The following is a 24,331-nucleotide window of genomic DNA, read 5'->3' as shown; positions in this document are numbered from 1 at the left end:
GCTGGGGCTTCCCTGGTGTATCAAGGTGAAGAATCTGCCTGTGATTCAGGAGACCCAGGTTTGATCCCTGAGTCAGGAAGATCTCCTGGAGAAGGGAATAGCTTCCCACTTCAGTATTCTTACATAGAGAATTACATGGACAGAGGAGCCTGGAGGGCTACAGTCCATGGAGTCACAAAGAGTCAGATATGATTGAGTAACTAACACCATTTTTCTACCAGAAACTTTTGGTAAGGTAACAATCTCTTTTGTAAATATATGATTAGATGTGTAAGTGTTGCAAAGTTATACCATGCATTGTTAGAATTCCAGTAGCTCAAGAGGCTTTATTTTAACATTAGCTTTTTAGAAGAGAAATAAAATGGAAATATTCTTATTTCTGTATGTATAAAAGGTTAAATCCATTTACCAAAACGCATGTCCTTCCTGTTAGAAGATAGCAAGAGGAAGAAAAGAAGTGACATGCCACTGTTTTAGTGATTGTTAGGTAATGTTTTCAATGTGATTTTAATCCTCTTCATGTGCTAATGATGACTTCAGATGAGGCTTAAAGATCACGACATTTTCAGGCTGTTGCTTAGCTTGTACTATATTCAATAGTCCACTGAGAGTGATCTATTGAAATTAATTTTCAGCCCTTTGATCAGTCATGTTATTCATGAATAAACTGATTTTTGATAGTGCTTGCTATGAATTTTAAAGGGTGAAGAAATATGATTTCATTCATATGCAGAATATAACAAACTAAATGAATAAATAAAACAAGCAAAAAACAAATATATAGATATAGAGAACAGAGTAGAGATTTCCAGAGGTGGGGGTGTGGAGGTCTTTAGGGGAAGGCAAAATGAGTATGGGGTCCTTTGTCTGGTGATGGATAGAAATCAAATTTGAGGGTTGGACATACTGTCCTATAAACAGAAGTCAAAATATTTCATACACATGAAACTTACATAATGTTATAAACCAATGTTATCTTGACAAATAAGTAGAATGAAGAAGACATACAAGGTGTTGATTCAGCCTGGCTAGTTGACGCCATCTTTGAGATGCCAGAGGTAGTATAAAAAGCCTTGTGCTCTTAGCTTCCAGGATCACTGGTGTTTGGCATGTCCCTTGTAGTACATGGCCGAGGTCTTGTTTCCTTGATGGTTGTCAGCCACGGGCTACTCTCCACTTCCTGAGGTTGCAGGCAGGTCCCTGTTGTTACTGTCCTTCCAGGACAGGAGAGGGTCTTTCTGACATTTCACGTTCTTTTAGAGGGCTCATCTGATTGAGTGCAGCCCAACAATCAGCCTTTTGATGAACTCAAAGCCAGCTTATCAGAATCTTGACCATGGGAATGATGGTCCATCGTATTCACATGCCTAGCCCACAAGAGGCGGGGGGTTATATATGGTATGTACACCAGGGAGTGACTTCCCTGGTGGCTCAGATGGTAAAAGCGTCTGCCTACAATGCGGGAGACCCGGGTTCAATCCCTGGGTTGGGCAGATCCCCTGGAGAGGGAAATAGTGACCCCCTCTAGTTTTCTTGCCTGGAAAATCCCATGGACAGAAGAGCCTGGCAGGCTTTAGTCCATGGGGTCGCAAAGAGTTGGACACAACTGAGCGACTTCACTTCACACCAAGGAGTAGGAATTATGGAGGTCAGCTTAGAATACTGCCCACCACAGGCTGAGTATTCTTTTTCTTTTCTCTTTTTAAGATTTCTTTTTTTTAAATTGAAGTATAGTTGACATACAATATCATATTATTTTAGGTGTGCTACATCATGATTTGACACTAAGTATTGAAACTATGTAAGTCTAGTAACCATCTATCATTATACAAAGTTAATACAATATTATGACAGTATTGCATATGCAATATATTACATCCTTTAGACTATTTTATAACTGGAAGTTTGTACTTCATAATCTCTTCCCCTAATTCATCCGACTCCTACTTCCACACCCTCTGGAAATCACCAGTTTGTTCTTTGCTTCTATGAGTTGGCTTCTATTTGATTTTTTGTTCATTTGACTTGTCTTTCAGATTGAACATATAAGTGAAATCATGGGATATTTGTCTCATTTTGTCTAACATTTCACTTAGAATAACACTCTCTAGGTCATTCCTTATTCTCTCAAATATTGAAAAATATTTAAAGTTTTTTATGGCTGAGTAATATTTTTATGTGTATATATATGTGTGTGTGTGTGTAAAACCTTTATGCATTTATCTCTCAATCTTTATCTCTTGGGCTGTTTCTATATCTTGCTGATAATGAATAATGGTACAAATCACATAGGGGTGCACATAATTTTTCAAATTAATGTTTAGTTTTCTTTTAATAAATACTCAGAAGTACAATTGCTGGGTCCTGTGGTAGAACTAACTACCTTTAATTTTTTTGAGGAAACTTCATACTGTTTTCCAAGTAGCTGCACCAATTTACAATTCTACCAACAGAATGCAAGGGTGCACATTTCTTCACATCCTCACCATCACGTTATTTGTCTTAGATAATAATCATTAATTTAAAATTAAACTTTTAATTTTTTATTGGAGTACAGCTGATTAACAATACTGTAATAGTTTCAGGTGGACAGCAAAGGGACTCAGCCATACATCTACATGTATCCACTCTTCCTCAAACTGTCCTCCCATCCAAGCTGACACATAACATTGAGTTCCCTGGGCAATACAATAGGTCCTTGTTAGTTATCCATTTTATTAATAAATATAGCTATGTGAACATGTTCATCTCCAAATCCCTAAATATCCTTTCCCCTCATCCTTCCCTGCAACTATAAACTCATTCTCTGTCTGTGAGTCTGCTTTTGTTTTGTGGATAAGTTTGTTTGTATCATGTCTTTTTATATGTTTCATAAAAGGGATGTCATACACTATTTCTGCTTCTGTGTCTAACTTACTTCACGAATAACCATTCTGACAGTTGTGGAGTAATTTTGATTTGCATTTCCCTGATGGTTAGTGATGTTGAGCATTTTTCTATGTTTCTGTTGGCCATCTGTGTATCTTCTTTGGAAAACATCTATTAAAGTCCTTTGCCTATTTTTTAAACTCTTTAATAAAACTTTATTACACAAAAGCTCTGAGCGATCAAGCCTCGTCTCTGGCCCCAGATTGAATTCTTCTCCTCCGGGGGCCAAGAATCCTGGTGTATTTGCATGATTCAACAACTTTTCATCTTGGGGGCTCGTCCGGGATCCTTCAGAACAAGATGGGAGCTAACAATTCCAGCCTCACTCCTTTGAACTGTATCCTGAAAAACTGGGATAGATCTGATCCTCAGGGCTTAAAGAAGACACACCTGGTCTTCCTATGTGATACTGCATGGCCACGGTATCCATTGGAGGACAGTGAACGGTGGCCAGTTGGAGGGTGTCTTAAGCATAATTGGAGAAGGCAATGGCACCCCACTCCAGTACTCTTGCCTGGAAAATCCCATGGGCGGAGGAGCCTGGTAGGCTGCAGTCCATGGGGTTGCTAAGAGTCGGACACGACTGAGCGACTTCACTTCACTTATGTTTTTCTTGTTGAATTTCATGAGTTCTTTATATATTTTGAAATCAACCTCTTATCAAATGTATCATTTGCATTCATTAGGTTGTCTTTTTGTTTTGGAAATGATTTCCTTTGTTCTACAAAAGCTGTTTAGTTTGGTGTAGTCCCATTTCATTTTTACTTATGTTTCCCTTGACTGAGCAAAATGATCCAAAAATGTATTCTTAAGACCAGTGTCAAAGGGCACGTATCCTACATTTTCTCCTGGGAGTTTAATGGTTTCAGGTCTTACATTTAAGTTCATTTTGAGTTTATTTTTGTGTATTGTACACTGTTGTTCTTTTTCAGATAGCTATCCAGTTTTCTCAACAGTATTAAAGAAATTGTCTTTCACCAATATATTTTCTTGGCTTCTTTGTTGTAGGTTAACTGACCATATAAGTATGAACTTTTTTAAAAAATAATTAATTTATTTTAATTGGAGGATTGATGCTTTTGAACTGTGGTGTTGGAGAAGACTCTTGAGAGTCCCTTGGACTTCAAGGAGATCCAACCAGTCCATTCTGAAAGAGATCAGCCCTGGGATTTCTTTGGAAGGAATGATGCTAAAGCTGAAACTCCAGTACTTTGGCCACCTCATGCGAAGAGTTGACTCATTGGAAAAGACTCTGATGCTGGGAGGGATTGGGGGCAGGAGAGAAGGGGATGACAGAGGATGAGATGGCTGGATGGCATCACTGACTCAATGGACGTGGGTCTGGGTGAACTCCGGGAGTTGGTGATGGACAGGGAGGCCTGGTGTGCTGCGATTCATGGGGTTGCAAAGAGTCGGACACGACTGAGCGACTGAACTGAACTGAATTACTTACAATATTGTGGTGGTTTTTGCCATACATTGACATGAATCGGTCATGGGGGAAAATGTATCCCTCATCCTGAATCCCCATCCCATCTCCCTCCCCCATCCCATCCCTCAGGGTTGTCCAAGTGCACTGGCTTTCAGTGCCCTGTTTCATTCATAGAACTTGGCAATCTATTTCACATATGGTAATATACATGGTTCAATGGTATTTTCTCAAATCATCCCAACCTCACCTTCTCCCACAGAGTCCAAAGGTCTGTTTTTTATATCTGTGTCCCTTTTGCTGTCTTGCATACAGGGTCATCGTTAACATCTTTCTAAATTGCATATATATGCATTAATATACTGTATTGGTGTTTCTCTTTCTGACCTACTTCACTCTGTATAATCATCCACCTCATTAGAACTGATTCAAATGTATTCTTTTTCATAGATGACTGATATTGTGTTGTGTATTTGTACCACAGCTTTCTTATCCATTCATCTGCTGATGGACATCTAGATTGCTTCCAAAATCCTAGCTATTGTAAACAGTGCTGTGATGAACATTGGGGTACACATGTCTTTCAATTCTGGTTTCCTTGGTGTGTATGCCCAGAAGTGGGATCATTGGGTCATATGGCATCTCTATTTCCAATTTTTTAGGGAATCTCCACACTGTTCTCCATAGTGGCTGTACTGTTTTTATTCCCACCAACGGTGTAAGAAGGTTCCTTTTTCTTCACACCTTCTCCAGCATTTATTGTTTGTAGACTTTTTGATAGAAGCCATTCTGACTGGTGTGAGATGGTACCTCATTGTGTTTTTGATTTGCATTTCTCTGATAATGAGTGATGTTGAGCATATTTTCATGTTTGTTAGCCATCTGTATGTCTTCTTTGGAGAAATGTCTGTTTAGTTCTTTGGCCCATTTACTGACTGGGTCATTTGTTTTTCTGGTATTGAGGGGCATGAGCTGCTTGTATATTTTTGAGATTAATTCTTTGTCAGTTGCTTCATTTGTTATTATTTTCTTCCATTCTGAAGGCTGTCTTTTCACCTTGCTTATAGTTCCCTTCATTGTGCAAAAGCTTTTAAGTTTAATTAGGTCCCATTTGTTTATTTTTGCTTTTATTTCCACTATTATGGGAGGTGGTTCATAGAGGATCCTGGTGTGATTTATGTCAGAGAGTGTTTTGCCTATGTTTTCCTCTAGGGTTTTTACAGTTTCTGATCTTACATTTAGATCTTTAACCCATTTTGAGTTTATTTTTGTGTATGGTGTTAGAAAGTGTTCTAGTTTCATTCTTTTACAAGTGGGTGACCAGTTTTTCCAGCACCACTTTAAGAGATTTTCTTTTCTCCATTGTATATTCTTGTCTCCTTTGTCAAAGATAAGGTGTCCATAGGTGTGTGGATTTATCACTGGGCTTTCTATTTTGTTCCATTGATCTATATGTCTGTCTTTGTGCCAGTACCATACTGTCTTGATGACTGTGGCTTTGTAGTAGAGTCTGAAGTCAATTCCTCCAGTTCCATTCTTCTTTCTCAAGATTGCTTTGGCTATTTGAGGTTTTTTTGTATTTCCTTACAAATTGGGAAATTATTTGTTCTAGCTCTGTGAAGAATACCATTGGTAACTTGATAGGGATTGCATTGAATCTATAGATTGCTTTGGGTAGTTTACTCATTTTCACTATATTGAGTTTTCCAATCCATGAACATGATATATTTCTTTATCTATTTGTGTCATCTTTGATTTCTTTCATCAATGTTTTATAGTTTTCCATATATAGGTCTTTTATTTCTTTAGGTAGATTTACCCCTAAGTATTTTATTTTTTTCATCACAGTGGTGAATGAAATTATTTCCTTGATTTCTCTTTCTGTTTTCTCATTGTTAGTGTATAGGAATGCAAGGGATTTCTGTAAATTAATTTTATATCCTGCAACTTTGCTGTATTCATTGATTAGCTCTAGTAATATTCTGGTGGTGTCTTTAGGGTTTTCTATGTAGAGGATCATGTCATCTGCAAACAGTGAGAGTTTTACTTCTTCATTTCCAATCTGGATTCCTTTTATTTCTTTTTCTTCTCTGATTGCTGTGACTAAAACTCCCAAAACTATGTTGAATAGCAGTGGGGAGAGTGGGCACCCTAGTCTTGTTTCTGATTTTAGGGGAAATGCTTTCAATTTTTCACCATTGAGGATAATGCTTGTTGTGGGTTTATCATATATGGCTTTTATTTTGTTGAGGTATATTCCTTCTATGCCCACTTTCTGGAGGGTTTTTATCATAAATGGATGTTGAATTTTGTCAAAGGCTTTCTCTGCATCTATTGAGATAATCATGTGGTTTTTATCTTTCAGTGTGTTAATGTGGTGTATCACATTGATTGATTTGTGAATAATGAAGAATCCTTGAAGCCCTGGGATAAAGGCCACTTGGTCATGATGTATGATCTTTTTAATATGTTGTTGGATTCTGTTTGCCAGAATTTTGTTGAGGATTTTTGCACCTATGTTCATCAGTGACTTTGGCTTGTAGTTTTCTTTTTTTGTGTCATCTTTGTTTGGTTTTGGTATTAGGGTGATGGTGGCCTCATAGAATTAATTTGGGAGTTTACCTTCCTCTGCAATTTTCTGGAAGAGTTTGAGTAGGATAGGTGTTAGCTCCTCTTTACATATTTTGTAAAATTCACCTGTGAAGCCATCTGGTCCTGGGCTTTTGTTTGTTGGAAGATTTTTGATTATAGTCTCAATTTCTGTGCTTGTGATGGGTGTGTTAAGATTTTCTCTTTCTTCCTGGTTCAGTTTTGGAGGGTTATACTTTTCTAAGAATTTGTTCATTTCTTCCACGTTGTCCATTTTATTGTCATATAGTTGCCGATGGTAGTCTCATGATCCTTTGTATTTCTGTGTTGTCTGCTGTGATTTCTCCAATTTCATTTTTAATTTTATTGATTTGATTTTTCTCCCTGTTTGTCCTAATGAGTCTGGCTAGTGGTTTGTCTTTTTATTTATCTTCCCAAAGAACCAGCTTTTAGTTTTTATGACTTTTGCTATAGTCTCCTTTGTTTCTTTTTCACTTACTTCTGCCCTAATTTTTATGATTTCTTTCCTTCTACTAACGTCCAGTTCTTCATTTCTTCTTTTTCTAGTTGCTTTAGGTGTAAAGTTAGGTTATTTATATGATTTTTCTCTTGTTTCTTTAGGTAAGCTTGTATTTCTATGAACCTTCCCCTTAGCACTGCTTTTACTGAATCCCATAGGTTTTGGGTTGTCATGTTTCCATTTTCATTTGTTTCTATGCATATTTTGATTTCTTTTTTGATTTCTTCTCTTATTTACTGGTTATTCAGAAGTGTGTTGTTTAACCTCCATATGTTTGTATTTTTAATAGTTTTTTGCCTGTAGCTGCCATCTAATCTTACCACATTGTGATCAGAAAAGATGCTTGAAGTGACTTCAGTTTTTTTTTTTTTTTAATTTACCAAGGCTAGATTTATTGACCAGGATGTGATCTATCCTGGAGAATATTCCATGTGCACTTGAGAGAAAGGTGAAATTCATTGTTTTGGGGTTAAATGTCCTATAAATATCAGTTAGGTGTAGATGGTCCATTGTATCATTTAAAGTTTGTATTTCCTTGCTAATTATTCATAGGTGTGAGTGGGGTATAAAAATCTCCCACTATTATTCTGTTACTTTAGTTTCCCCTTTCATAATTTTTAGCATTTGCCTTATGTATTGCAATGCTCCTATGTTGGGTTTATATATATTTCTAATGTTATATCTTCTTCTTGGATTGATCCTTTGATCATTTTGTAGTGTCCTTTTTTGTCTCTTTTCACAGCCTTTTTTCAAAGTCTATTTTATCTGATATGCGTATTGCTACTCCTGCTTTCTTTTGGTCTTATTTTGCATCAAATATCTTTTTCCAGATCTTTACTTTCAGTCTGCACGTGTCCCTTGGTTTGAGGTCTGTCTCTTGTAGACAGCATATATAGGGGTCTTGTTTTTGTATCCATTCAGCCAGTCTTTGTCTTTTGGTTTGGACACCCAATCCATTTACATCTAAGCTAATTATTGATAAGTATGATCCCATTGCCATTTACTTTGTTGTTTTGGGTTTGATTTTAAAAACCTCATCTGTGTTTCCTGTCTAGAGAAGATTCTTTAGCATTTGCTGAAGAGGTGGTTTGCTGGTGCTGAATTCTCTCAGCTTTTGCTTGTCTGTAAAAAGTTTTTGATTTCTCCTTCATATTTGAATGAGATTCTTGCTGGGCACAGTAATCTGGGCTGTAGGTTTTTCTCTTTCATCACTTAAGTATGTCCTGCCATGTCCTTCTGACTTGAAGAGTTTCTATTGAGAGATCAGTTATTATCCTTATGGGACCTCCTTGTGTGTTTTGTGTTGTTTTTCCCTTGTTGCTTTTAGTATTTGCTCTTTGTGTTTGATCTTTGTTAATTTGGTTAATATGTGTCTTGGGATGTTTTGCCTTGGGTTTATCCTGTTTGGTACTCTCTGGGTTTCTTAGACTTGGGTGGTTATTTCCTTCCCCATTTTAGGGAAGTTTTCAACTACTATTTCCTCAAGTATTTTCTCATGCCTTTTCTTTTTTTCTTCTTTTTCTGGAACTTCTATGATTCGAATGTTGGGGCATTTAACACTGTCCCAGAGGTCTCTGAGGTTGTGCTCATTTCTTTTAATTATCTTTCCTTTTTTCCTCTCTGCTTCATTTATTTCCACCATTCTATCTTCCACCTCACTTATCCTATATTCTGCCTGAGTTATTTTACTGTTGGTTCCCTCCAGAGTGTTTTTGATCTCATTTATTGCACTATTCATTATTGACTGGCTCTTTTTTATTTATTCTAGGTCCTTGTTAAACATTTCTTGCATCTTCTCAATCCTTGTCTCCAGGCTATTTACCTGTAACTCCATTTTGTTTTCAAGATTTTGGATCATTTTTACTATCATTATTCTGAATTCTTGTTCAGGTAGACTCCCTATCTCCTCCTCTTTTGTTTGGTTTGGTGGGCATTTATCATGTTCCTTTACCTGCTGAACATTTCTCTGCCTTTTCATCTTGTTTAGATTCCTGTGTTTGGGGTGGCTTTTCTGTAGGCTGGAAGTTTGTGGTTCCTCTTTATTGTGGAGCTTGCTCCCTGTGGATAGGGTTGGACTAGTGGCTTGTCAAGGTTTCCTAGTTACTGGAGCTTGTGTCGGTGTTCTCGTGGGTGGAGCTGGATCTCTGCTCTCTGGAGTGAATGAAGTGGCCAGTAGTGAGTTTTCAGTTAGGCATGGCTTTCAGTTCAGTTCAGTCACTCAGTCGTGTTCGACTCTTTGCGACCCCATGAATCGTAGCACGCCAGGCCTCCCTGTCCATCACCAACTCCCAGAGTTCACTCAGACTCATGTCCATCGAGTCAGTGATGCCATCCAGCCATCTCATCCTCTGTCGTCCCCTTCTCCTCCTGTCCCCAATCCCTCCCAGCATCAGAATCTTTTCCAATGAGTCAACTCTTTGCATGAGGTGGCCAAAGTACTGGAGTTTCAGCTTTAGCATCATTCCTTCAGCCTGTATTTTAATGCTTATGGCTGTGTTCTTGCTTTGCTAGAGAATTAGTGTGGTATGTCTTGCTTTGGAATTTGTTGGCTCTTAAGTGGAGCTTGGTTTCAGTTTAAGTATGGAGGCTTTTGGATGAGGTCTTGTTGATTAATGTTCCCTGGAGTCAGGAATTCTCTGGTGTTCTCAGGTTTTGGAGTTAAGCCTCCTGACTCTGGTTTTCAGTCTTATTCTTACAGTAGTCTCAAGACGTCTCCATCCATACAGCACAGATGATAAAACATCTAGGTTAATGGTGAAGAGATTCTCCACAGTGAGGGACACCCAGAGAGGTTCACAGAGTTACATGGGGAAGAGAACAGGGAGGAGGGAGATAGAAGTGACCAGGAGGAGAAGAGGGGAATCAAAAGAGGAGAGAGCAATCTAGCCAGTGATCAGTTTCCTAAGTGTTCTTCACAGCCCAGAACACCCAGAGGGATTCACAGAGCTAAATATGGAAGAGAAGGGGGAGGGAGGAGATGAGATGACCTGGGGGAAAAAGGGAGAGTCAAAAGAGGAGAGAGCAATCAAGCCAGTAATCACACTCTAAAGTGAAAATGGATAATGAAGAATAGATTCTTAAAGGTACAAAATTGATAACAAGGACCAAAAAGCAAAGATTGAAAATCTAGAGTAGAGGTTAGACTCTAAAAAGCGCAATATTAAAAATACAAAACAAAATCAATCATAAAAATTATATAAAATATATATATGAAATTTGATTTAAAAATAGGGTTTCTTTTTGCAAGGTAATGCTGCTGCGTCACTTTAGTCATGTCCGACTCTGTGTGACCCCATAGATGGCAGCCCAACAGGCTTCCCATTATAAAAGAAAAAATAAAAGAGTAATAAAGAACTTAAAAATAAAAATAAAATAAAAAGTGATAATAGTAAAAACATATCTAGGAATTTCTCTGGTGCTGTTGTGGGCAATGTGGGGTCAGTTCAGTTTCAGATAGTTCCTTGTTCCAGCTTGTACTTGTTCTCAAGGTCTATAGGCCCCTTCCAATGTTCAGTTAATGTTAACTACAGGGTTTTAATCTGTTGCACTTGTCACTTCCAGAGCAGTTCCCTCTTCTTTGTTTATTTTGGGTTCCTCAGTTTTCAAGTCTCTTCAGTGTCTAATTTCCACCCGGACACAGGGAGTGAAGGTGGTCACTTATTTAGACTCACTTATTCAGTTGTGTTGTGAGAAGGGAGGAACACTGCAAACAAATATTGCTGGTGTGTGTGGGGAGTGCTCACAGTGTATGGACCACAGTGGGTTTGCCCCAGCTCACCGTGGTGTGTGACTGCTGGGTCTACACTGCTTAGGCTCCAGGTTGCTCTGCAGGCATATTGTCCAAAGCAGGCCCTGCGTTTCGTGCATTTCCCAAGTCTAAGCTGCGCAGGTTCAGGTTCTCCGTTCTCCACATGGGTGCAGACTCAGGCCTGCGTTTTGTGCCCATCCTAGGTCCGAACAGCTCAGGTGACCAGGTGCATGGTGACTGCACTGTCCCCGGTGGGCCATGTGTCTTATTCACCACCCCCTGTCCCAGCTGCTTGGGTCCCAGACACTCGGTTTCCTGGGTGCATTGTGAGAGCAGCATTTCAAGTGTGCCATGTGCCTCCTCTGGGGAGCTGATCTCAGGCTGCGACCCTCCTGACAGATGTCAACCTTCCAGGATTCCAGGAAGATGTGGTTAGCAACTGGGAGCCTGCTCACAGTTTGGTGGAGGATGCTGTGTCTTGGGCAGAGAGTGCCCCTTGCCTTTCTGCTCTGGCTGTCACCTGCCTGCCTCTCTGCCTCCAGCACAGGGGAGGAGCCTGTAGGCAGCTGGCTAGCTCTCCTTTGGTATTTACTCAATCCTTTTTTCTGTGAGCCAGCCAGACTGCGTGTTAGGTTAGAGTCTTTCACAGGAAAGTTCTCTCTCTCTCTCTCTTTTTTTTCCCTCTCTGGCTTTCCCACAGCTTGGGTTGCTACCTCACATTAGCTCCCTCAAATTGTCCTCAGAGCATTCAGGTCTGGTCCTTACCCTAAGCACGCATTCTGCACCTCCCTGTCCAGCCTCTGCTTGTTGGTGGTAAGTGCAAACATCTGGGCTACTTCTGCACTGAAAGTTGAGGTTAGGCATGCATTCTGCGTTTTGTTTTGTTTTTCCCTCCCAGTTATGTTGCCCTCTGAGATTCCAAAACTCCCCACAGACCCACCAGTGAGAGGGTTTCCTTCTGTTTGGAAACATCTCCTTCACTGTTCCCTCCCCAGGACAGGTGTCAGTCTCTAATTCTTTTGTCTCTCTCTTTGTCTTTTATATTTTGTCCTATCTCCATTTGAAGAGAAAGGGCTGCCTTTCTGGGTGCTTGGTGTCCTCCACCAGCATTCAGAAGTTGTTTTGTGGAAGTGGCTCAGCATTCAAATGATCTTTTGATGAATTTGTGGGGGAGAAATTGGTCTCCCTGTCCTATTCTGCTGCCATCTTGCTATAAGTATGAATTTATTCTGAGGTTCTCTATTCTGTTCTATTGATCTATTTGTATGTTTCTGTGAGAATCATTGTACTTAGTCACTCAGTCCTGTCAACTCTTTGAGACACCATGGACTACAGCACACCGAGCTTCCCAGTACTTCACCATCTCCCAGAGCTTGCTCAAACTCCTTTCTATTGAGTCTATGATGTCATCCAACCATCTCATTCTCTGTTGTCCCCTTCTCCTCCTGCCTTCAATCTTTCCTAGCATCAGGGTCTTTTCTAACGAGTCAGCTCTTTGCATCAGTGGGTCAAATATTGGAGCTTCAGCATCATTTCTTCCAATGAACATTTGGGTTCATTTCCTATAAGATTGACTGATTCGATCTTGCTGTCCAAGGGACTCTCAAGAGTCTTCTCCAACACCACAGTTCAAAAGCATTAATTCTCCAGCAATCATCCTTCTTTATGGTCTAACTCTCACATCCATACATGGTTGCTGGCAAAATTATAGCTTTGACTATACAGACCTTTGTTGGCAAAGTATTCCCTCTGTTTTTTGATATGCTGTCTAGGTTTGTCATTGCTTATGTTCCAAGGAAGAAGCGTCTTTTAATTTCCTGGCTATAGTCACTATGCTGGAACTACAAGCTGGAATCAAAATTGCTGGGAGAAATATCAGTAACCTCAAATATGTAGATGACACCACCCTTATGGCAGAAAGTGAAGAACTAAAGAGCCGTTTGATGAAAGTGAAAAAGGAGAGTGAAAAAGTTGGCTTAAAGCTCAACATTCAGAAAACTAAGATCATGGCATCTGGTGCCATCACTTCGTGGCAAATAGATAGGTAAACAGTGGAAAGAAACAGTGGCTGACTTTATTTTTCTGGGCTCCAAAATCACTGCAGATGGTGATTGCAGCTATGAAATTAAAAGACGCTTACTCCTTGGAAGGAAAGTTATGACCAACCTAGACAGCATATTCAAAAGCAGAGACATTACTTTGCCAACAAAGGTCCATCTAGTCAAGGCTATGGTTTTTCCTGTGGTCATGTATGGATGTGAGACTTGGACTATAAAGAAAGCTGAGCACTGAAGAATTGATGCTTTTGAACTGTGGTGTTGGAGAAGACTCTTGAGAGTCCCTTGGACTGCAGGGAGATCCAACCAGTCCATCCTAAAGAAAATCAGTCCTAAATATTCATTGGAAGGACTGATGCTGCCTGAAACTCCAATACTTTGGCCACCTGATGTGAAGAGCTGACTCATTTGAAAATACCCTGATGGTGGGAAAGATTGAGGGCAGGAGGAGAAGGGGACGACAGAGGACGAGATGGTTGGATGGCATCACAGACTCAACGGACATGGGTTTGGGTGGACTCCGGGAGTTGGTGATGGACAGGGAGGCCTGGCATGCTGTGGTTTATGGGGTAGTAAAGAGTCAGACATGACTGACTGACTGAACTAAACAGTCACCGTCTACAATGATTTTGGAGCCCAAGAAAATAAAGTCTCTCACTGTTTCCATTGCTTCCCCATCTATTTGCCATGAAGTGATGGGATCAGATGCCATGATCTTCTTTTTTTTAATGTTGAGTTTTAATCCAGATTTTTTATTCTCTTCTTTCATCTTCATCAAGAGGCTCTTTAGTTCCTCTTCACTTTCTGCCATTAGGGTGGTTTCATCTGCATATCTGAGGCTATTGATATTTCTCCTGGCAATCTTGATTCCAGCCTGTGCATCATACAGCACATTATTTTGCATAATATATTCTTCATATAAGTTAAATAAGTGGGTGACAATATACAGCCTTGATATACTCCTTTCCCAATTTTGAACCAGTCCCTTGTTCCATGTCCAATTCTAACTGTTGCTTCTTGACTTGAATAGAGGTTTATCACAGGCAGGTAAGGTGGTCTGGTATTCCCATCTCTTGAGGAAGAATTTTTCACAATTTGTTATGATGCACACAAAGGATTTAGCATAGTTAATAAAGCAAAAGTAGATGTTTTATTGGAATTCTCTTGCTTTTCTATGATCCAGCAGATGTTGGCAATTTTATCTCTGGTTCCTCTGTCTTTTCTAAATCCAGTTTGTACATTTAGAAGTTCTTCGTTATTGCCCTGTTGAAGCCTAACTTGGAGGATTTTGAGTTAGTATCATACTGTTTTGATTTATTTAGTTTCATAGTTTAGTTTGAAATCAGGAAGCATGATACCACCAACTTTCTTCCAATTACTTAAGATTACTTTGGCTACTCGGGCTCTATACAAATATTGCAATTGTTTATTCCAGAATTACACTGAGTCCATATATTGCTTTGAGTGGTGTGGATACTTTAACAATATTTACTCTTCTAATCCATGAGTGTGGTATATCTTTCTATTTGTGTCATCTTAAATTTCTTTCATTAGTGTCTTAGTTTTCAGAGTACGTTTTTTTTTTTTTTTCCCCTTCTTGAATAATTGAACTGTGTTTCTTAAAATTTCTTTCTGGTAGTTTATTATTAGTGTATAGACATGCAACATATTTTTGTACACTAAATGTATATTCTGCAACTTTACTGAATTGATTTATTACCTATGTTAATTTTTGGTGAAGCTACTAGTGTTTTCTATGTATCGTTTTGTGTCTGCACTGTGCCAATTTTCGTTCTTAATTACTAATTTGAATGTCCTATTTTATTTTTTTAATTTTTTGTCTAATTGCCATGAAGAGAACTTCAATACAATGGTGAATAAAAGTGGCAAAAATAAAAGGCATCCTTGTCTTGTCTTTGATCTTAGAGAAAAAGCTTTCAACTTCATACCATTTAATATGATGTTAGTTGAGAATTTGGCATATTTGGTTTTTGTTATATTGAATCTTTTATGATATTCATTTTGTTTCTTCTTTATCCACCTCATTGAGTGTTTTTATTGTAAACAGAGGTTGAATTTCGTTAGATATTTTTTTTTTTTTTGCATCTGTTAAGATGATCATATGATTTTATCCTCCATTGGTATATTATGTGGACTGATTTGCAAATATTAAACAATCCTTTTATTTCTGTAATAAATTCAATTTGATTATGGGTCTTTTTACTGTATTGTTAAATTTAGTTTCCTAATATCCAGTTGAGCCACTTCAAATCCTGAAAGATGATCTCTGAAAGTGCTGCACTCAATATGCCACAAAATTTGGAAAACTCAGAAATGGCCACAGGATTGGAAAAGGTCAGTTTTCATTCCAATCCCAAAGAAAGGCAATACCAAAGAATGCTCAAACTATTGCACAATTGCACTCATCTCACATGCTAGTAAAGTAATGCTCAAAATTCTCCAAGCCAGGCTTCAGCAATATGTGAACTGTGAACTTCCAGATGTTCAAGCAGGATTTAGAAAAGGCAGAGGAACCAGAGATCAAATTGTCAACATCTGCTGGATCATGGAAAAAGCAAGAGAGTTCCAGAAAAACATCTATTTCTGCTTTATTGACTATGCCAAAGCCTTTGACTGTGTGGGTCACAATAAACCGTGGACAATTCTTCAAGAGATGGGAATACCAGACCACCTGACCTGCCTCTTGACAAACCTATACGCAGGTCAGAAACAACAGTTAGAACTGGACATGGAACAACAGACTGGTTCCAAATAGGAAAAGGAATACATTAAGGCTGTATATTGTCACCCTGCTTATTTAACTTATATGCAGAGTACATCATGAGAAACGCTGGGCTGGAAGAAGCAGAAGCTGGAATCAAGATTGCTGAGAGAAATATCAATAACTTTATATATGCAGATGACACCACCCTTATGGCAGAAAGTGAAGAGGAACTAAAAAGCCTCTTGATGAAAGTGAAAGAGGAGAGTGAAAAAGTTGGCTTAAAGCTCAAAATTCAGAAAACTAAGATCATGGCATCTGGTCCCATGACTTCATGGGAAATAGATGGGGAAACAGTGGAAATAGTGTCAGACTTTTTTGAGGCTCCAAAATCACTGCAGATGGTGATTGTAGCCTCGAAATTAAAAGACGCTTACTCCTGGGAAGGAAAGTTATGACCAACCTAGATAGCATATTCAAAAGCAGAGACATTACTTTGACAACAAAGGTCCATCTAGTCAAGGCTATGGTTTTTCCAGTGGTCATGTATGGATGTTAGAGTTGGACTGTGAAGAAAGCTGAGCCCCAAAGAATTGATGCTTTTGAACTGTGGTGTTGGAGAAGACTCTTGAGAGTCTCTTGGACTGCAAGGAGATCCAACCAGTCCATTCTAAAGGAGATCAGTCTTGGGTGTTCTTTGGAAGGAATGATGCTAAAGCTGAAACTCCAGTACTTTGGCCACCTCATGTGAAGGGTTGACTCTTTGGAAAAGACTCTGATGCTGGGAGGGATTGGGGGCATGAGGAGAAGGGGACGAAGAGGATGAGATGGCTGGATGGCATCACTGACTTGATGGAAGTGAGTTTGAGTGAACTCCAGGAGATGGTGATGGACAGGGAGGTCTGGTGTGCTGTGATTCATGGGGTGGCAGAGAGTCAGACATGACTGAGAGACTGAACTGAACTGACCTGAATATTTTTTTGAGAATTTTTTGCATCTATATTCATCTGGGTTATTGGACTGCAATTTCCTTTTTTTTTTTCTTTTAAGTATCTTTCTATAATTTTGTAATCAGGATAATATTGGCTTGAGTATGAATTTGTAGGCCTTACTTCCTCTTAATTTTTGAAGTAGCTTGAGAAGGATAGATATTTTCATATGATTTTTTTTTTTTGTAAACATGTGGTAGAATTCACCTATGAAGCTATTTGGTTCTGTGCTTTTATTTGTTGGGACTTTTTAGATTATTGATTCAATTTCACTACTAGTGTATTTTATCCTGTTCATATTATCTATTTCTTCCTGATTCATTCTTGAAATATTGTACCTTTCTAGGAATTTATCCATTTCTTCTAGATTGTTTAATTTGTTGGTATGCAATTATTCATAGTATCTTCTTAGTATCCTTTATATTTCTGTTTTCTCAGTTACAATTGCTCTTCTTTCATTTCTGATTTCACTTATTTAAGGCTTTTTCTCTGTTTTTTTTTTTTTTTTTTTTTTTAAGCATGTGGCTAAAGCTTTACCAGTTATGTATCTCTTTCCAAGCAACCAGCTCTTCATTTCATTGAATTTTTTCTACTGTAATTTCAGCTTCTATTTCATTTATTTCCACTCTTATCTTTGTTATTTATTTCCTTCTACTAATTTTGAGCTTTATTTGTTCTTATATTTCTAATTCCTTTAGGTATAAGTTTAGACTGTTTATCTGAAAAATTTTGTTTATTTGTTTTCTGAAGTATGCTTGTATTCCTGTACTCTTTCCTCCTAAAATTGGTTTTGCTGGCTCACACAGATTTTAGCATGTTGTGCTTCTGTTTTCATTTGCCTTCAGTTATTTATTGATATCATTTTTTATTTCTTCAGTGACTCATTGGTTGTTTAATATCATGTTGTTTATCTTCCCCATATTTGTAATTCCCCTCCCCCCAGTTTTCTTTTTTTTTTCACACATGAACAAAACTCTCATTTATTTTCAAATACTTGGGCAGAGCTGATTTCAGAGTTTAGAAATGCACCAGAATCATGAAATAATGATCCCTTCTTAAAGGGCTTAAAAACTCAAGAAACATTACCATCTTTCAAAAGAGTTGTAGAAAATGATGAAAACCAAGTAACAGAGAAACGGCAATCAGAGAAAATAACATGAGAAAGCATGCAAGTGCATGATACACAGTCAGAGGGGGAAAAAATGTATCCTTCTGGAACCATGGCTATTATCAACACAGAGGCAAGGCACTGTCCTACAAGGTTAATTTGGTTACAGAGAAATAAGAGCAAGTATTAGAGGATAAATGTAAGCCAAATCCTTATGTGGAAGGGAGGAAAAGAAGACAAAATGTGGGGAAATTCTGTGGCCAGAGCTAGTTATAATTAGTTGGTCTGCAAAGAGATCCAAGAAAAATGCCCTAATTTTTGAAGAGTTAGATATTGCACATTCAAAAAACAAACAAAAGAACAGTTAGAAAATTATTTTAAATTTAATTGTTTAATGCCTCTTTGACTAGTGTTTGGAGGATCATTATCTATAACTGATGTATTTTTCACCCTCTCATCTTTTTGTTTGCAAACCACTTAAGTCTTATTTCCTCTGTTGAAAAATTTTCTCCTTGACACATTATCAAAATGCACCCTATGCTGTAATCACATAGGACAATATTGGAAAGACTGAATATCTAAATGATTTGGGAAAGATATTTTTCCCTTCTGTTTTGAGATTACTTCTAACAGTTTCTAAAGACATCATTAAAGCTGCCTGAAGCATTTCTTCTTCATTCATAGAATCACCTAGATCACTGATAAGTGCTCCTGAACTTGTGCTCAGTTTTTCACATAGATGTGTAAGCTGTCCTGGTGGATCTTGCTGCTGCTGCTACTTTTCAAAGTAGGCTTCTCATCTCTTCCATAGCTCTTCTAAAGTAAGATGTGAAACTGATGTCTGTGAAATACCTTGCCAGGTATTACTGGAAATACCTTGCATACTTTGCTGAATAGCCCTGCAGAGATCTATTTTTTTCAACTTCCACATCAATTTCATGGAGACTTAGTGCCAGAGCCTTTTGCAAATCTGCTCATCTTTGTCTAACATTCAGTTCAGTTCAGTTCAGTCACTTAGTCATGTCTGACTCTTTGAGACCCCATGAATTGCAGCAAGCCAGGCCACCTTGTCCATCACCAACTCCCGGAGTTCAACAAACTCATGTCCCAATGAGTTGGTGATGCCATCCAGCCATCTCATCCTCTGTCGTCCCCTTCTCCTCCTGCCCCCAATCCCTCCCAGCATCAGAGTCTTTTCCAAAGAGTCAACTCTTCACATGAGGTGGCCAAAGTACTGGAGTTTCAGCTTTAGCATCATTCCTTCCAAAGAAATCCCAGGGCTGATCTCCTTTAGAAAGGACTGGTTGGATCTCCTTGCAGTCCAAGAGACTCTCAAGAGTCTTCTCCAACACCACAGTTCAAAAGCATCAATTCTTTGGCACTTAGCTTTCTTCACAGTCCAACTCTCACATCCATACATGACCACAGGAAAAACCGTAGCCTTGACTAGATGGACCTTTGTTGTCAAAGTAATGTCTCTGTTTTTGAATATGCTATCTAGGTAGGTCATAACTTTCCTTCCCAGGAGTAAGCGTCTTTTAATTTCATGGCTGCAGTCACCATCTGCAGTGATTTTGGAGCCCAGAAAAATAAAGTCTGACACTGTTTCCATTATTTCCCCATCTATTTCCCATGAAGTGATGAGACCAGATGCCATGATCTTCGTTTTCTGAATGTTAAGCTTTAAGCCAACTTTTTCACTCTCCTCTTTCACTTTCATCAAGAGGCTTTTTAGTTCCTCTTCACTTTCTGCCATAAGGGTGGTGTCATCTGCATATCTGAGATTATTGATATTTCTCCCAACAATCTCGATTTCAGCTTGTGCTTCTTCCAGCCCAGCATTTCTCATGATGTACTCTGCATAAAAGTTAAATAAGCGGGGTGACAATATATAGCCTTGACGTACTCCTTTTCCTATTTGGAATCAGTCTGTTGCTCCATGTTCAGTTCTAACTGTTGCTTCCTGACCTGCATATACGTTTCTCAAGAGGCAGGTCAGGTGGTCTGATATTCCCATCTCTTGAAGAATTGTCCACGGTTTATTGTGATCCACACAGTCAAAGGCTTTGGCATAGTCAATAAAGCAGAAATAGATGTTTTTCTGAAACTCTTGCTTTTTCCATGATCCATCGGATGTTGGCAATTTGATCTCTGGTTCCTCTGCCTTTTCTAAAACCAGCTTGAACATCTGGAAGTTCATGGTTCATGTATTGCTGAAGCCTGGCTTGGAGAATTTTGAGCATTACTTTACCAGCATGTGAGATGAGTGCAATTGTGCAATAGTTTGAACATTCTTTGGAATTGCCTTTCTTTGGGATTGGAATGAAAACTGACCTTTTCCAGTCCTGTGGCCACTGCTGAGTTTTCCAAATTTGCTGGCATATTGAGTGCAGCACTTTCACAGCATCATCTTACAGGATTTGAAATAGCTCAACTGAAATTCCATCACCTCCACTAGCTTTGTTCATAGTGATGCTTTCTAAGGCCCTCTTGGCTTCACCTTCCAGGATGTCTGGCTCTAGATGAGTGATCACATCATCCTGATTATCTTGGTCATGAAGATTTTTTTGTACAGTTCTTCTCTGTATTCTTGCCACCTTTTCTTAATATCTTCTGCTTCTGTTAGGTCCGTACCATTTCTGTCCTTTATTCAGCCCATGTTTGCATGAAATGTTCCTTTGGTAGCTCTAATTTTCTTGGAGAGATCTCTAGTCTTTCCCATTCTGTTGTTTTCCTCTATTTCTTTGCATTGATCACTGAGGAAGGCTTTCTTATCTCTTCTTGCTATTCTTTGGAACTCTGCATTCAGATGTTTATATCTTTCCTTTTCTCCTTTGCTTTTTGCTTCTCTTCTTTTCACAGCTATTTGTAAGGCCTCCCCAGACAGCCATTTTGCTTTTTTTGCATTTCTTTTCCATGGGGATGGTCTTGATCCCTGTCTCCTGTACAATGTCACGAACCTCCGTCCATAGTTTATCAGGCACTCTATCTATCAGATCTAATCCCTTAAATCTATTTCTCATTACTGACCCATAATTTATTCTAAGACATGTTCTAGATCTGTTTTCTGTATTCTCTGTTCTTTGAGTCGTGCTAATTCTTCTCCAATAAGTTTTGGTCGATACATTTGTTGGACTCTGATCATCTGTAGGAGTTGGTCACTATCTGGCAGATCATCCTTAAAAACAAATATAGAATCACCTTCCTGTTATAACTGAGCAAGAAAAATGCAAGAAAAATGATCTTAATTCTGGACCTGTCAAGAGAGACTTCAAGTTGAACCACTGTTTCCTAATTTTCTAACTATAAACAAGTGTTCTTTATAATTGTATATAAGTGATTTTTCATTTTGGGGATTGATCCAGAGCCTCTGACACTCTGGATTGCTAAAGAGGATTAGTTCTAAGCCCTGAACTTTCAAGGCATTGCTTATAACTTGAAGAGAGAAAAAAGCCCTGTGGTCCGTATTTCCAGAAGGCTGCTGCAAAAATGTGTTATAATCTTCACTAGCACTTCTGCTTCTGCCATTTCTCATTGCCTCTTACTCATCTAGCTGGTGTGCAACTGAAGATAATTCCCCAGGCCTGAAGTATTCTTCTTGCGATAGGTTATTCAAGCAAAGTTGAGCACAAAGTGAGCCTTCTTTTTTTGTGTGTGAAAGATGGACTGCATCTTTATTAGTCTCCAGTTTTATTCTTGTAATTGATGTCTAATTTCATGTGATTGTGGTCAGAAAAGATGTTTGATATGACTTCAATCTTAAATTTATGAGATGCATTTTTTGGCCTAGCATTTGATCCATCCTGCAGAATGTTTCATGTGTACTGAATGTGTATTCTGCTGCTCTTAGATGAAATGTCCTATATATATGGATTAAATCAATCTGCTTTTATGTGTCATTTAAGGCCAGTGTTCCTTGTTGATTTTGTTTCCATAATCTAACCATTGATGTAAGTAGGATGTTAAATTCCCCTGCTATTATTGTATTGCTCTCAAATACTTCCTTTATATCTGTTAATACTTGCTCTATGTATTAGGAGCTCCTATGTTTGGTGCATAATTATTTACAATGTTATAACCTCTTGTTTGGTTGTTACTTTTATCATTATGTAATATCCTTTTTTTTGTATCTTGTTACAGCCTTTGTTGTAAAGTTTTTTTTGTCAGAATTGAGTATCCCTACCCAAAATTTCTTTTTGTTTCCATCTCTTCCCTTTAAATCTACATGTGTATTTAGTTTTGAACAGAGTCATTTGTAGAATGCATATATAGTTTTTATTTTTTTAATCCATTCAGTCTTGTTATGTCTTTTGATCAAAGCATTTAATTCATGGGATTCCCAGGTAGTTCAACTGGCAAAGAAATCTGCCTGCAATGCAGGAGATCCGGTTCAACTCCTGGATTGGGAAGTTCCCCTGGAGAAGGGATAGGCTACCCACTCCAGCATTCTTGGGCTTCCTTGGTGGCTCAGATGGTAAAGAATATGCTTGCAATGTAGGAGAGCTGGATTGGGAAGATCCTCTGGAGGAGGGGAGGGCAACCCATTCCAGTATTCTTGACTGGAGAATCCCCACGGACAGAGGAACCTGGTGGGCTATTCACCTTTGCTTGAATAACCTGTTGCAAGAATATTTGTGTAGCCCAAAGAGTTGGACATGACTGAGTGACTAAACACACATACCTTTAAAGCTATTACTGCTGTGTATGGACTTATTTTCACTTTAATTTTTTTCTGAATTTTGTTATTCTTCTCTGTTACTTTCTTCTCTTCCTTGGTGATATGATGACTTTCTTGGTGTTGTATTTATATTTCTTTTTCTTTATTTGTTACATTTGTTGTGGGTTTTCATTTTGTAGCTCACATGAGGTTTTTGTGTAACAATCTATGTATAATAGTCTATTTTAATTTGATGACTGTTTAAGATGGAGTGGATTCCAAAATCACTACATTTTTATGCCAACCTCATGTTTTTTCCTTAATTAAGTTCAGTGAGATTTTTGTGACTATGACTTTGCTTATCTCCTTTTCATTTAGTTCTTTGTTTGAGTTTTTATATTGTTCTGTCTTGTTTGTTTGGAAGATGTTTGCCTTTTTATTTTGTCTCTCTGTATTTCTTTCTATGTATTAGGTATATTTGTTAGATTATCATGAGGCTTGATTATGTCATGACTATTGTGGCTGCACTGGAGAGCAAAGCTGGCTCCTGTACAATTGGCTGTGAGGCTCAACCATAAGTTTTATGGGCTTGCTGCTGTGTGGATCTGGCCTCCCAGAAGGTGAGCTGCTTCTGGGGGGATTGGTGGCATGAGCAAGCAATACCCTCCACCCAGCTGGTGGAGGGTCAGAGGTGCTTTGGAAATGCCAGCCATTGGGTGGGTGAATTGAGTGGGGCTAGTCCTCAAGGGAATGACAGTGTGGTGTGCACAGTGTTAGTTAAGTTGATGGAAAGTGACATAAAAGTTGCCAATCAGACTGAGCTAACTAGGTAGAAGGAGAATTTAAAAAAATGTACCTGTGAGCACTTCTATCCCTGGAGGAATTTCTATCAGATTCTGCCCCTATGGAACCCACCCTAAAATCAATCAGTGAGTCTCCTCCTATGATCCAGGTGTTTTTCAAGCTCTTGCCTTTGTGCTGGGATTTGAAGCGAGTTCTTTGTGGGAGCCTTTTAAGAGAGGAGTCTTGGTTTCCCACAGCCGCTTTTCCAGATGTAAATTCTGATTGTTTTCAAAGTCAAATATTACCGACGCCTGTCTCCTCTTCTGGGGAGCCTGATTGGGACTTGGGCCCTTTCTTCTTCAAGGGTCCTCCACATTTAGAATATTCCCCCAATTGTGAGTCTCTGCTTTGGAGGTATGGCTTCTATTGCACCACATCTCTGCCCCTCCTCCCCATCCCCATGCGGCCTTTTATTTATATTCTTAGTTGTATAAAATCTGTTCTGCTGGTCTTCAGCTCCTTCTCAGAGGTGACTGTTCTTCTATATGTTCTAGTTTTGGTGTTCACTGGGAAGGGGTGAGCTCAGAGTCTTCCCACTTTGCATGGGCTGATTACTCTAAAAATTGCTCTACAACTCTAAAGTTCTTAAATTCTGAGTTTAATAATGCAAAAGATGGGATAATCTTATAGCTTAACTGGGGCAACTCTCTGCTTTTTTCCTGGTAGGCCTGAAAGTCTGGTACTGACACTTGTCCAGGATAAGAATGAGATGTGCTAGCTGGTGAATTATAATGTGCTGCT

General features: G+C 38.7%; 1 pseudogene; it reads right to left on the bottom strand.

The window, feature by feature from the left end:
* Window positions 1-18,625: 18,625 nt before the first annotated feature.
* LOC133246733 (ataxin-3-like) lies at window positions 18,626-21,762 on the bottom strand (annotated as a pseudogene).
* Between the last annotated feature and the right edge of the window lie 2,569 nt (window positions 21,763-24,331).

The sequence above is a fragment of the Bos javanicus genome, chromosome 4 (genome assembly GCF_032452875.1).
Source record: "Bos javanicus breed banteng chromosome 4, ARS-OSU_banteng_1.0, whole genome shotgun sequence".
NCBI lineage: Eukaryota > Metazoa > Chordata > Mammalia > Artiodactyla > Bovidae > Bos > Bos javanicus.
The sequence above is the reverse complement of the archived record's forward strand: the minus strand, read 5'-3'. Positions and strand labels throughout refer to the sequence as shown.